The sequence below is a fragment of the Oxyura jamaicensis genome, chromosome 10 (genome assembly GCF_011077185.1).
Source record: "Oxyura jamaicensis isolate SHBP4307 breed ruddy duck chromosome 10, BPBGC_Ojam_1.0, whole genome shotgun sequence".
NCBI lineage: Eukaryota > Metazoa > Chordata > Aves > Anseriformes > Anatidae > Oxyura > Oxyura jamaicensis.
The window spans coordinates 12,627,981-12,643,562 of NC_048902.1; the positions used below are offsets into that span (position 1 = coordinate 12,627,981).

The 15,582-nt window shown below is 37.5% G+C and overlaps 1 long non-coding RNA gene across 2 annotated transcripts; it reads left to right on the top strand.

Annotated features, from left to right (window-relative positions):
- Positions 1 to 2,945: 2,945 nt before the first annotated feature.
- LOC118172097 lies at positions 2,946 to 8,095 on the top strand. 2 transcript variants are annotated; one of them, XR_004753555.1, is made up of 3 exons: positions 2,946 to 3,132; positions 4,195 to 4,375; positions 7,956 to 8,095. It is a non-coding gene; the product is annotated as an uncharacterized LOC118172097 (long non-coding RNA). The 2 variants fall into 2 exon arrangements; XR_004753556.1 differs by lacking the exon at positions 7,956 to 8,095 and adding an exon at positions 4,566 to 5,074.
- Positions 8,096 to 15,582: the final 7,487 nt, after the last annotated feature.

Here is a 15,582-nt window from a genome sequence, read left to right on the forward strand (position 1 = left end):
GGAAAATGCCTGAAAATACCCTAAAGTAGCAGCCATTTCTTTGTTTAAGTTTGAAAGCTTTTTGTATCTGTTCTCATTAATGCTGCAGTGCAGAAGATTCACTGTTCAGTAAATGAATTGAACAGAAGCTTCTGCAAACCAAGACCAGACTGCAGTTTTCCCATTTCTGTCTCCATTTTATTTTTGTTGTTTGTAAAAGGTTTCAATTTGAGCTCTAGGGACCTAGGTTTTACTACGCTTGCTTCAACATATGTATTTCCTTCTGGGGAGGATCAAAGTAGTTAAAACAGAATGAATACTTCAAAAATTTAAATATTATGCGATCTGAATGATTGAGGATTTCTTACTCTACCTTAGTCTTTCTCTTGAGTTATACTTGCATATATGACTGTAAGCATATACTTTCTCTGAAAGGTGTGTTCTGAAAATGCTTCATCTTCATTGTAAAGTCTCTCTCATTTTGCTCCTCCTTTATAACACTTTCATTCATCCAGCCCTGGATGAGAAACAATGCCATGTGATTTACGATTGTATATGATATAAATAGCTGAAGCTCTAAGAGCAGCAAGTAGTAAACAGACTGTAGGCAGTAATATATTTGTAGTATTTTTATACATGAATAATCCATGAGTTTATTAAGAAAGTCTGTTTATAGATAATTTAGGAATAGAAGAATGTTTTAATTCTTGAAATAAGTTATCGTCTCTAGCTTCAAAAATAATTCTGTGAAATGAAAAGTAATATAGAAAATAACTATGATGTATAGAATTGTCAAACTTAGCAGTTGCTATTTCAGGAAAAAAGAAAAATATACATTCACTGGGACAAGGGCTGCAAACAGAGTATGCATCTCTGAGGGTGCTCCCGCAGCTGCTGATCTCTGCCATCCTACCTAAGCTGTAGGTGAACATCCTTGAGCATCCTCCTTTGGCTGCAGCTGTACTGGTTGAAAAGTTTCCTGCTTCCAGCTGCTTGTCCCTGTCACATGCTTGGATGTTATCACCCCCCTTTAGAGCAGGCAAAACCATGCTGTTGAAATTGTTTTTGGAGTTTCTATAAACCTCACTGTCACTGGCCAGTGAGTCAATTCGGTATTGTCATGCCAAGCACTGTCCTAGCATGCAGTATAGCCCTGCTTGGAGATGCTCTTAGAGTGCCTGGGGCAATCAAAGCAAAGAAGGCCTTCGTCTATGCAAGACAGACCAACCGATTTGTAAATCTAGCCTGAAAGAATACCCGTGCTTTATAAATAATGATTATGGTGTTTTTGAGCCTTTCCCTTCATTGTTTCCTTTAGCTAAAGATATCTCTTGAATTTGAACCAAATTACATCCATAGGTTATGACTGATTTGAAAATTATTTTTATAGCTGAAAAACTCATTTCCTTCTCCAAAATAACAACAACAAAAATCCATCAATTCCTTTCCCATCTGAGCTCTTCTCTGCTTCTGATTTAAGTTGCTTTTATGGGTTGTAGCAAGCTCCTATATGCCTTTCACCTCCAGTCTCACACACTTAAAAACTATTCTTAGAAAAAAAAGAGGCTCTGTTAGGATAAATTGATATCTTAAAGTGCTCGCAATATGAAAGGTTGTTTACTAATATTACGTAGGAATAGTAAAAACTAGTTTTAAAATGGTTACAAAGGCAACAATTTGAAATGGGAAATCAGAAAATGACTGTGAAGAGAAAATAATGAAGGCATTAGGAGAGTGTTGTAGTGCTTCAAACTGATGTTCCTAATATGTATTTAATTAAGAGCCAATAAAGTGGAATTTAAATGTACATAAACTAAACAAAGTAGAAACTTGTTAATTTGCACTCTAATAATTTGCAGACTTTATAATTCATGAAAATAAAAAAAAAAATAAAATAAAAAACAACTTTCCTTCTGCCTCTCAGCAATGGTTTAAACTAGAGGCAATAGTGAATTAGCCTGTTATACTTGCCAAAGAAATGAAGCATTAATATAAGGAAGCAGTTGCTAGTGTGTATGACCATATTATAAGGTATTAACTACTGGATCAGAGTTAATGAAATGAAGTCCAATTTACAGTGCATTATCTTTGTATTCCCCCCTCTTTCAGACAGCACCCAGTGCAATTCTAGGATTTTTACTGATTCGGAGTTGATCATAACAGAGCACTTTCCACAAAGTCACCAATACAGCAATTCTCAGTAACTCTCAGGCATTAAAACCACAAAGCACTGCCACCAATGGCACAAAGGCCTGATCACAGAGGCTTATGAAGGTGCGCATGGAAATTCCTTGGGATTCTTCAAGTTCTCTTCCAGGAAGCTTGAGTGAGTTGTGCTGGTGGCAGGAGGTCAGTTCTATTGCTGGTGTGCAGTTCAGTGTCTGCTGGAAAGCTTCCAGACTTCACACGTTATTCTCAGCTCCTTTGCCTTAAACAAGCTTTCAGGTTGATATGAAGATTTCCAAGATGAATCCCTCCCTATAGGTCAGTTCCTTTTCTTTACTGGTGTTGGTGTTCGTAATCAATATCGGTCTGATTTCATTGCCTGCTCTGACTTGTGCAATATATCCAGATTGTGTTGTTTGGTGATGCAGTTTTACTCTCTCTTCCTATAGGCATATTTACATAGAAGGAAAATTGAATTTGATGCTATTCTGTGATACTAGAGATGGTACAAAATTAATATTTAACTATCGTTTTTCAGCCACTTCCAACCTGTTATTCTTATGTTGTGTCTGATATTTTCAGCTTTAATGGGTGAGAGTTCATATAGCGTCTAAAAATGTTAATCAAACCTAGGAAAATTCTAAACATAGCATATCCACTTAATTCATTTTGTAATTAGATTGAGTTATTAAGTAGATTTTTATTTCTAAACTCATGTTTACTTGAATGAATTATGAATCATTGTTGATTACCACCACAGTATTTATAGTACTTTCCTTTGAATTCCAGGTGTATGAAATGACCTTGAGATACTGCACCAGCTCCACACTCAATCAGGAAAAAAACAATGAAAATTAGTGTGACTGTGTCAGATGAAGATGTTCCAGTCTGCTTTAATTCTGACTCTAGTTACCCAGAAACTGTCTATCCAGTTGTATGTGAAAACCTGGAGTAAGGGATATTCAGCCAAATTTCATCATCTGCCAGGTAATTACAGCTCTTCTTATCTTCATCTGGGAGTTACCCATGTAGAGGTATGGGCAGAGTAGGACCCATTTGTATTTGCTCTTCTCCTGTGGTGTATTTGTTTAACCAAGCATACTTATCTGCAGCTTTCATTTTGCAGCTAGAAGGCCTGTAGCAAAGTAGAGGAGCTGGCATTTGCATTGAGATTCCAATTAAGTTGAAATTAGTATGAACTTCTGTTCAGTAGCTGATGTTTAATGTATGGCAGATGAAATGGTACTTTGATAAACTGACTCCAAGGATTGTTATGACATTTCTTGTCTGCTTCCTACAACGTGATTAGACTGCCATAGTACCATGTGCTTAATAGGTAGTGCTGTCTTGTGCCATACGTTTCTGGCACAGGAACTATCCAGATCAGTGTGTAAGGCAAAGCTTGCTTATACAAACAAAAACCTCAAAACCTGACACACACACCACTCTACAATTAAAAAAAAAAAAAAAAAAAAAAAAAAAGCCCCCTGGACAATTGAAAAACCTGTCTTAACTCTTGTGGCAAAAGCAAGGATGAGAACCATTTTTAAATAGCATAGTAAATTACTTTTCTGCTTTATTTTATTTTTCATTTTCATTTAAATAGGTGGTCTCTTAGAAATAGAGCACTTTAGATATGTTTGCATTACGTTCTCTTGGAAAAAACAAAATCAGTACTTCAGCCATGTCATGTGTTGCAGGGGTTGGCCAGCTCCAGTTTCTTCATAAAATAATTGTTTTTTAGTATAATTTTTTGAGGAAATGTGGGCTACTAAAGTTCCATTAAATCTATGGTACTGAGGCTCTTACAAGAACTCAATGTGCCCTGGTGACTTAAACACTTCCTTTTAGGTAGTCTGTGTTTCTAGAACATATCTCACGTTATGAATTTGCAAAGGCTCATTTAAGCAGAAATTGGTTTGTTTCTGTAGTAGGAGCGTTTTCTCACAGAACAAAAGGGATTGGTTCATCTTGTGCTGCTTCTGTTGCAAATGGTACCATTTCTCTTCACCACATTGCTGTTTTTTCCTCCCATTGCTTGCAAGGAAGGCTGCTCAGGCCAAAAGGCAGCAGGAAGCTGTTGACAATGCAGAGAGGCCCCAAAACAGGCCATAATAGCACAAGCCAAGTGCTAGGAATTTAGTGCAACATTCCACGGCTGAGAGAAGATGAGCAACAAGACAAAAACATTATCCTGGCAAGGAAGTGCTCAAGGATGTAATTAACAATGGTAAGGGGAGAGAAGAACAGGTATGGAAGTGTGAAATTATCAGAGCTAAGTATGCAAACCTACTCTTGTTGGTCAATGTTGGTGATTTTTAAAGAAAGTACGACTGGGGAGAATCAGTTTCATTTTATTTAAATACCGTTCCATGTGGCAAATACCATTGCTTCCGTTTTCAAAAAATATTATTTCCCAGTGTGGCACTGAAAGGTGTGGGGCTTTCCTGTCCCATGGGGCCTGTCTCACAGAAGTTTAGCCTTCAAAGTTCCTGGCAAGTTGTGTGACAGCTGAGAGCCACGTCTCTGCTAGGGCCAACCGTGCCACATGGACAACGATTTTCTAGTGCTCCCTTTCTGAAGCTGCAGCCACCTTCATGCTTTAGTTTTAAAGCATGCCTGACAAGATAATTTCTTATATTTTTACTAGTGCAGTTATTCAGCCTTTTTTTTTTTTTATTGCAAGTTATAATTTAATTTGTGTATTTTTGAAAAAAAAAATGTTTTGAATTCCTCATGGTAGTCAAGATCTTTTTCAGTCTATTTTTTAACCATTTTAAAATTGTATTGCCTCTTTGGTAAATATCAGTAATTCAATATTTATGGGTTTTGTTCTTTTACATATAAATGTTTCTCCTAGGATTAAGCTTGAAATAAATTGCTTCATGTTGTTACCCATTACTTGTATTCATGGGTAAATTAAAGTGTCTGGTTCCCTGTCACTGATTTTTTGAAATGTTAGTAATTAAAACTGTAGAAGCATTTTTAGTGCCAAAGATTAAACAGATGTTGGTGGGCACACCAGCTTTAGATACAGTTTTGGCAGTTAAAATTGAAAGTAAGAATTGCTGATTTTATATTTGTTTTTAATTTTAATTTTACTGACCTTCCAGGTGTGCTTAAAAGGAAAAAAATGGATTATGAAAGAGTTTTCCACAATTTATTGGCTTGCATCCCTAAAATGAGAACGTGTGAGATGAGAAACTTTTTGTTGGGAGAGATGTATGTAATAGTTGATATCAAAAGCCCTTCACCCATTCTCTATATCTTAACGTGAGAGCTCTTACTCAGTTCATTATAGCAGCTGAAATGACTCTTCCTGCTGTAATCTGACCACTTTGGGTTCTGTATGTATTAACTCTGAAGCCCATTCCTTATGCTGATGATGTGGTCCTGGAACTCACTGTTGTCCTGAATGTCTCTCCCTGTTTCCCTGCTGTTGTTACCTTGTGATTTCTCATGATTACAGCACATTTTTGTGAAGCCACATTGCATCTTCTGTCCTGCCAGACATGGTCCTCTGAGTCTTAGTAGGTGGAGGGCAGCCAGAGACAATTTTGCAGCTGCCTTGTGAAAATCCCAGTGGCTGAGATCTCAGCACTGTTAGGATATACACACATGTCCAGATTTTCAGAATGCATACAGGGCCCATTCTGAGCCTCAAAATGTTCCCAAATTCCTGCAATAGGTGCACCCTGCCTGCCTCACAGGCCTGTACTATACTACTTTAATGTCTATTCTTTCTCCAGTTCAGACTCCCTAATACATGAGTATAGAAGGAAAAAATGGTGAATTCACATCTGAGCCTTATCCTGACAAAGTATGTTCGAGTGGGGTCCTCTCACTTCATGCCATTTGTTGGTCCACCCAATTTAGTCTGCCAGTCTGTCAGACGATGTTGAGGTTTAAAGGCTCAGGATTTAGAGGATTTGGGGGGGAATTTTATGTTAGCTGCCTGAGTTTAGACTTTGCTGTCTGAGTGGGCAACTGTTGCAGCTGATGCCTGGATGGGCTGGTGTCTCTGTTTGGGTATGGGGCCCCATGTCAGACTTTCTCAGCAACAGGAGAATTTTACTCTCTGAGCTCTCTGATGTGGTCCTTTAGTGCTTTCTTAGTAAACATGCATTTAATTTTCCTTTGAACTGTCTGGTACATTTAGTAGTTGGAAACAGCTTTCTTTCGTTCCACCAAGACCAATCAAAGATGGCATCCATCTTCTGTTCCAAGTGTTATTACCTTTACAGGAAGCTCGCATACCTTTTGAAACAGTGCATTAGGCTCATGGCTCGATTTCTACGTGTTCGTATGATTGGCTCAATCAAAAGAAAAAAAATCTCATTATGTTTGTGAGGACATTTGCTTTCCTAAACCATTTGAAGCTAACTTTATCAGGCCATTTCCCCAGAAGGTTTGTGATCTCATCTTTTATTAAACTCTGACTTCACCTTGTCAACAAAGGTCAGATGTATTAGTTTATAGCTCCCTAGTTTCATTTTGCCCAAGTGGCACCCACTTTGCCATTTCTCTCTTATTCAGAGAACTACTTTTCTTCCAGCTGTGCTACAATTTCATAAGAAAGGTAGGCTGAAAATGATTAATCTCTGGAGTTCAGCTTTTCTTACTGTTAGTATGAGGGCATGGTTTGCTCTGGGCTGTTTGTCGTTGCCTTTGTTTTCCCTTTTCCCCTTCTCTAAGTATGTAGACTGACCACCCACTGCCAGCCTCCAGCCATGCCAGTTAAAAGGGCTTGTCTGCATCTTTATTTTACGTAGAAAATCATAGATATGTCTTAGCCACTCAGAAAGCTACGTAAACCTTCCTGAAATCAGTGCTGAATCCAAGTCTGGGTGATGGAGGTCTCTGGATGCTAATTTCACCAGCTGGGTGTGATTCAAAGACTGTCTCTTATCCCTGCAGTGCCGGGGGGGTTGGGTGGTCCTCAGCTCCCAGTCCTTTCTGTTTGACGGGGCATTTCTTACTTCCATCCATAAAGTGTTCTGCTGAGCTGCTGAACATTGTACAATAGTTACAGGAGTTCCTCAGAGGTGGGAGCTTCAGTAGCTTATGTGTTGAGGTTTGCTTGTGGGTCATGGCAAACTGGGAGAGTTGGACTTGACTTTACATTTTTCATTACAATTTTACTTTTATCCAAAGGTGTTTGTTTGTTTTTGTGTATTTTTTTTTTTTTAACTTGCTTAACCAAAGCAAATTTTGTTTCATCTCTGAAATGAGTGTGAATAAGTGTGATGTATCTGTCTTCAGCTGGGCTGTAGCTCTAGCAAAGATAATCTTCTCTGTGCTTCGCTGTTGCTCTCATGCTAAATGAGTCCATGTCTAACCAGGAATGTAAATGTCTGGTTGTTGCCTCCGCCTAATTTCTGACAAGATTAGAAAGTATTTTCATTCTTGTTGAGAATTAAGAATGTATTGTTTCTTAAACTAAAACAACATCTGCAACAATATAAATCAGAGTTCCCACAACATGTCTGTTCCTTCTCCTGGAAGATAGAGCCCAATTTTGGGAATCAGTTGGCTGTACATCCCTGTTGATATTGGGGCATAGTATTCATTTATCATGTCTATGAGTTCTATGTGTTTTTGATAATATACTCATGCAGCTGCTCATTGAGCCTCATCTGATCCCCGAGCCCATTCATCCTGAAAATGTGTGTTAGTGTGTCACTGTTGTTGAATGAAATTTTCCGTTTTTACAGTCTGTGCCTCCACCTATTTATCACTTGTATTGTCTCGGATTAGCTCTGTAGTCCTTATTGGCACCTTTTCTGCCTTTCTGTCTTTTTACCTGTTAGTTACATCTTGTTCTGGCTACCTTTCTCACTTTGCCTGCTGCTGTATTTGTTGATGAATGGCTCATTTCACCCCAGGCCACACAATCAGTACTCCTCTTCTTCCCCTGTTGAAGATTTGAAAAATGTACTTGCAGAAATCTGTACAGATAGGACATTGTGTGCATTCAGACCAAATTAGAGACACAAATCCCATTAACTTTAAGGTACACATTTAACATATGGTACAGCACTTTGAAAATTCATGCCCTTGCCTTTGTTTCTTCTTTAGATCACAAATTATCCCTGATTGTATTATGGATACCTTGCATCAGTGTTGGTTTTGTTTGTTATTTTTTTATTATTATTATTATTGTTTTATTTCACCACCACCACCCCCTGTTTTAAACAGTTCTTATCCTCTTTCTTGCAAGTAAGCCATTTAATGGTTTTATTATTTAATTCAGAGGTGAAATTTTCACTGCCTCCAGTGAGCTCAGAATCAATCCTTACAGTTTTCTGTCTGAAGTCTTATATCCCCTCTTGGGCTGGAGAGAGGTGTGTATTGTACACCGCAGTGGGTGGGGTATGGGCATGCTTGCAGTTTCTGGAAACATTGCCAAGGCAATTGTCACATGCTTTTACTAAATACTGCATTTCTTTGGGCTCAGAAAAGCAAAACAGCCCTCTTCCCCAGTCTCACAACATGAGTTAGACATAGAAATAGTATCAATGCCTCCTTTTTCAGGCATGGTGTAGAAATACAATGGGAACAGAAGCCCAAATCTGTGGGAAAAAAAATGTACAATGTATTCTCTCTGCATTTATCTTGTAGGTTTGCATTATCGACCTTTGTGGTCTGAGGAGTTGGACTTGATGATCCTTATGGGTCCCTTCCAACTTGGGATATTCTATGATTCTATTATTATCAGTTATCAAATCTGTGTGGCCACCTCCTTATCTTGCCTCTAGAGTTTAGCATCTCAAATGGCTTCCCAATTTCTCCTAATTTCACTGCCTAATTTTGTTATCAAGCAAACAAAGCTCTGTTGTAGGTTGTTACGGTATACTCTAAGTTTGTATACAGTGGGAATCACTTCTTGCTTTGAGGACTGCAATAAGCAAATGCTTTTGTCCCTCACTGAAAAGCTCAGTGAATAATTCTGTTCTAAGTTATGCTGCATGATGATCAGCATGTCGGATGAAATTACTGCTATTTCCTGCTGCTGCTGAGTGAGTAAAGGAGGTGGCCCAAGTTTTGAAATGTGACAGCCAGATTTGGGGTTTTGTGTTGGTTTTTGGTACCACATTTGAGGTCACACAACCTAACTAACAAAATACATTGTTTAGTCTTGAATGTAACAATTGGTTCTGAGGAATAACATTCAAACCTTGCTTTCAGCTGTTTGGAGCCACTGTTAACTGACTGCTAAAGGGAGGAGGAATGGTTTACTGAATTTACTGTACTTTTTTCCACCTGTTATTTTGCTACAGGTATATGTTTTAGTTCCTAGAGATGCCGTAAGCAAAGTAACTTCCTAAATGAGAGGACAGATCTCATTTCCAAGATGGGTTCTGTTCTTCCCCGACATCCTTTCCTGTTTTTCTTCATTCCCAAATACCATTGCCTCCTCATCTGACAAGCTGCACAAAGCCATGTCGTCGTTCCTAGAGTGTATTTCCACAGGGCATGGAGATGGCTTTTTTTCTGGGATCATCACAACTCCTGATGGATGAACCCAGGAGAAAAAGGAGAAATATGATGTGGGAAGCTTTGGATAGTTCAAGTCCTTGGGTGACATAAGATAGGCAAGATGTGAGGACAGCAGGATAGGCTGAGTGGCCCTGTGATCCCAAACTTGAGGTGGCTGTCACAGCTTGCAGGTGCTGGATGTTTATGGAAAGCTTAAAGAAAACATCTAGCCAAAGAGTCCTACTCCTGCATGATCCTTCAACTTTGTGTGGCCCTACATCCCCCTAAACTCCTGAGAGAAGAGGTTTCAAGTACCTCCTGCAGTTTCTCAGCTTTGGCCTGAAGCAGAGGATAAAGGATTAGTGTTGTCACTCAAAACCATCTGGAAAAGCTTTTTGTGGCACTGCTATGCCATTTCAATGACCATGAAACAGTGGGAGTATGAGAATTTTCGTGTGCTGCTATGTTTCCATGCCCTGCTTTTGCTGTCCATTACTTACTGTTAGTTTAAAAAGCATTTCAGAGGCTGCTGAGGTTACTGTTTGCCCTTGATTCTCTGAAGGCCATAAAGGTAAAAACGTTTGCCATTCTTTGTTTTGTCAGTTTTTTATCTCTTGGTATTTCAATAAGATTATTGGCTTTACTTCTGAGATCAAAACAAGAAATAAAACTGTTCAATAAGAGCTGTAATGGGGATGGAACCTACTCCAAGAAAAGAAAAAAATATCCTACATTTCACAATCTTCTTCACATGATTTTTTTCATGTAATCAGGAGCAGCCTGTCCCCCCTGCAACACAATACAGGTTGTGACCAGGTTGCCATAATCTCCTGTTTCCAGACTTTTTTTCCTTCTTGCATCCACAAATGAGAATGTATTTCATTTGTATGGATGTAACATGCTCAGATCACAAGCTCTCATCATTCTGAGATCTGTGTCTGAGCTGTAACACTAATTTTTGTCACACTAGTATCTCAAAGACTAAATTATGGGGTTGTTTGTAATTCTGCAATGTATCAGACAATCTGATTCCAATTAGATTACTGACTGCAGTGCAGACCACAGACATCAGATCCTAGCCAATATGCCTACATTATTTCTATATGGTATATTCTATTTTCATTTTTGTTGACTTCGTTGCAGTTTTATAATTAAAACCTCTCTGTGTGATATCCTGGGGTGGGCGGGGGAGAAGAAGTGCCATGTCGTCATTGCCAGTTGTTCTTATTTGTTAGAAAGTGTTGTTGCAATGATAGCTATTGCACATTGCTTCTGCCTTTCGTTATAGACTGTGGTGTTCTAGGGATCTTTAATACATAGATTATTTGACCCAACTGAGTGAAGTTCTTGTTCCATTTTTGAATTTTAATTTTAGGATTATTGGTTTGTTTGCATTCAACAGTTCCTTCTGTCAAAACAATCAAGCTTTTAAGATTTTTCTGCTTTATTTGTATGTTATGACCTAATTCCTACACATTTAAAAAAACAAACAAACAACAAAAAAAAAACATGTAGATAATATAGCAGTCATACAGTATGGGTAGTAGTATGGGTAGACCCCTGTACTGGAGTCTTATACATTTAAATGCTCAAAAATAAAGGTGTAAAAAGGCACGTAAAGTCAGTTTTTCAATATAAAGAAAGCATCAGGATTAAAATTCTTGCATGCAGACAGGCATTTACCAGGATTTTCAGAAGGGTCTAACAAGATGAAGCATTGAGCTTCTGTTGAAATTTTTCAAAACCTAGGCTTAAACCATTATACTTCTGAAAAACTGTGCAGGTTCTGCTTGGATATCTGTATAATTTTGAAACTAGGTGGTTTTTTGTTTCACCGGAAGTCAGTGGGACTTAGGCACTGATGTTTTTTTTATCAGTATTAAATACTATATACATATCAAAAGAGTCATTCTGAAGTACTAGACCACTTGTCAGAAATGTGGATTTAGTTTAGATGTTTAGGGGATTTTCTCTAGAATGCACACCTGAAAAACTTAATTGGAGCGACTCAAAGAATATAAAACTTAAGTTCTTCACAGAATTGAGGCATGTGAATGCAAAACTACCAGACACATAAAGTTCTTTAGAACAGAAAAGGCAGGTGCTCTTTGCTTTTGAATGATTAATCTAAATCCAAAGCTTTTTTCTTTTTTTCAGGCTACGCATGAATTTCCTTCATTTTTTCAGTCCTGAGCCAAGTCTTTACTCTTTGAAGATGTCATTAAAACCACCTCAAAGTCCCTCTGCCTCACACTGTTATTTTCAGGAATTGCTTCAAGGTAAATAGTAACATAACTTGGTGTTATAAAGTGAATAATTAAGAAATGAGAAGAAAGATGAATTCATGTGCTATCCATGAAAGTATCTTTCTGATAATTATATGGTTTGCAATTATACCTAGTTTAATCTGACAGTAACAGTGAGGAGCTGTGGCTTTTTAAACCATCCTTTGTTTGGAGGAAAAACTCTAATTTGTTTGACATGATTCATTTGTGTCTTTGCTTTTCAAAGTGTTTTTTTTGTTGTTGTTGTTGATAAACTTTGAGCAAGGACCAAGCTGAACATTTGCTGTTGGAAATAAAAATACTAATCTTTATGTTGCTGGATATTTCTTCCCATCTGTAAATTGGGGAAATGATCATTTTCAGAATGAACTCACAATTTAAAACTTCAAATTATAGTATTTCTACCTATAGACTTAATGGCTTCCCATAGAGGACTCTATTGTGCGTAAATTAAAATAGTACTACCCAAAAGAGTTCAGCTAATATTGCTTGATAAGATAAGGTAGGTGAACACAATCAGTCGACTTGGGAAACAGAATGGAAAACTGTTCTATTGTTTTAGGTATCTTTCAGGTGTTTTCTCTTATCCTTTCAAGTGTGATCTTTCTGTATGTATGTATAAAATGTCTGTCTCTTCCTATATGCAATTTCATTTTGTTAAAGGCTGTTTTTCTACTAATCTCATTTTAAATCATCTTTGTTTGCCATTATTACAAAAAAAAATAAAATAAAATCAGATGATTTTTAGATAGTTGCTGTTTGTAATCATATGGCAAAAACATTTATTAGTTAAAATAAAGTTATTGATGGAAAATGGAACATCCCCCTGGGTTTTATTGCATTGTTCAAAATGCCTTACTGCAGTTTTGGCCTCTGGTACAGTGGATATGTAGTGTAGCAAGAGAAGAAAACACTAATCACTATTATCTTTGTTAAATCTTTCACAGAATCTTGTATGCATGATGCAGCAGTGAGTGATGAATACTGTGAATAACGCAACCATCATTGCACAATGAAGCCTTTTAGCTTCTATAATTTATAGTTCTGTTGATACAATTCACTGCAGATTTTTTTTCCCTCACCAAACTAATATCTGGGTTCAAATGTTCACTCTAATGTCAGGGTCTGATATTTTTACCTCTCCCTTTCTCTTAATTTTATTGATTTTCTAAGCCAAGCATTCCGTAAATTAGTTATAGTAGAAGGCTTATTGTGGAATGTGATATAATTGGCAACTGATTGTTGATGTAGGAGATTTATGTTGGCCTTATAGTAATAGTTTCTTATAATTGAAAACATATGTGATTTCTAGTGTCTAGACTTGGGAACTTTCCCAGGAAGGAGTTCCAGGTGGTTATCTAAGCAGAAGAGGCCAAATGGCTACCACTTAAAGTCTGCAGACTTGGGAAATATGCAAATGCTGCTGGCAAATATAATTATTTCATAAATCTATGTTTTAAAATTGCAATATATCCATTTACATCTAATGGTCTGACCAGCTGATTTGTTTTATAGATTAATTTGCAATCTGGTTTTAAAACTTGAAATTTGCTTTCCCTTGATTGCTCCCTAAACTGAAATAATGCAAAATGCTGAGGTGAGAAGTTCTTGATATGCCTGAATGTCCAAAAAAATTAACTCTAACATGTGCCTGATTTAGTTGGATTAATATGTGAGTGTTTATCTTGAAGTAGCAAGTAGTTGCACTGCAATATTTATTAAATTAATTCTGAGAAATTTTGTTTAGTATAGGTAAGTTACATGGCACCCTGAGTTTTCATTTGCTAATAGACTAATTTGTGGAAGGGTCTCAGAAAGGAAATGTGTCTGGAAGTTGTACAGCCTAGTAAAACATGTGGTGATTTGATATTGTCCTGATCCCAGTTTGCTTCGAACATGCTCTGCACGTTAAAATATCCCTGGAGAAGGAAAGCACAGTAGGCTATCCCAGCATGAATACTCTGCAAATATTGTTCTGGGACCCGCACAGCCTGTGACTCACAATGAATATTTTCAGCTCTGGTTCTTACTGTACAATAGGAAATACAAAAGAAAATAAGTAATTTGCAGGGGCCTAACAGAGTATGACTTGATCATTGTGCTTCTAACAGAGAACACAGAAGAGCTATATTAGGAGAAAAGTCCTCTCAACTCAGGTTTCAGATGCCAGATGGCTGTTTCTTGTTGTTGTTTTGTTGTTGTTGCTGTTTTGTTGTTGTTTTTTCCTTTATTTTCCTTTTTTTCCTACCTGTTAAGATAGCAAAGAATGACATACGTTATCTGGCTCTGCAGCCAAGTGTGTGGTCCAAATTATTTTCACAGAATGCCTGACAAAGTCTGCTTGCTTGCCTGCCCACCTCAATCATTTTTCCCAACTAATTAGAAAAGTCTGCCAAACATTGTTGGGCTAAGGCACTAATTATTCTCAAACAAATGTTTCAATTTTGCACAAGTTAGGAAGTGTCTCTGTTTTAAATGACTACATGCCAAGATGCCAGAGTAGTCAATCCACTTTCATTTATCAATATGTCTGGAAGTCCTGGGGGACCAGGGGGATAAAACTTGAAAGCACCATTTTGAAGCAAATAGAGGTCTCTGTACTTCAGTGCTTTTTAAGGAAGTGGTGCTGTAATACTTATTTTATATATGCTAGTTTTAATGAGAAGTAGAAGGTTTCTCTTCCTTCTGGAAATGCTGTTTCTTGTGTTATTTGTAACTGTGTTGGTCCTTGGATTCTAATGTTTCTGGCATAGAATCAAAGGAAGTTTTTTTAGTCATGCAAGACTGGTCTATCTAATCCTGTCTCAGGTTTTATAGCCCACTCATTACCAACCTATCTGAATATTACAGAGGACGGTCTCTGATGGCAAGAGCATTGGAAAGCCTTTCTTTGTAAAAGTTCAAGTTGAATTTGGCAATCTGAAGAAACTTGTATGGTTTAAAGAAAGCTTGCAGCTTGTTTGCTGAGCAATGGCCCTGAGTCTGGATTCCTTATTTCCCTACTCAGAAGTATCAGTCACCTTCCAGAATGGTCTCATCCTACCTCAGATCTAGAAATGTTTTGGAAATACTGATTTATCTGGGACAAGGTTCGTACTCTAATGGTTTGGTGTGTCATTAATGAGATAAGTGCTTCTGATCAGCTGTACGTGTGCTGATATGTAACACTTCTGCTGTCTGTCTTTAATACTGTTTGCCCTCATCCCCAGAGTTGCTCTGTATGAAGCAGATAGATTGCCATACTTGAGTTTCTTTGGCTTCTGTTGGATTTGCCCATGTATAATCAACAAAAAGAGTTTCCAAGAACAGCCTTCCTCCATTTCTTGAAAGTGGGGGGATGCATTCTTTTCCAGAGAAAAATGTTTATCTTATGATATGAGATGACAAGAAATTCAACAGTTTATTTCACATGGATAATTGGAGTGGTTTACTTATGAGCCAACTCTAGTTCGTTTTGTAGATGTCTTAGCTCAAAGTTGCTGGATTATTTTTTTTTAATAGTATATTTAGGGGGTGTGGAAAATGAAAGATTAAACCATCAGAATGGCAGAAGAACTTGGAGCATTTCATTAGTTGATTAGGTTCCAGCCTCCACCTGAGCCAAGGTAGAAAATGTGCCTAAATATTATGGTATTTGTATCTCCTTGAACAGTTATTCATGTTAGGGCAAATG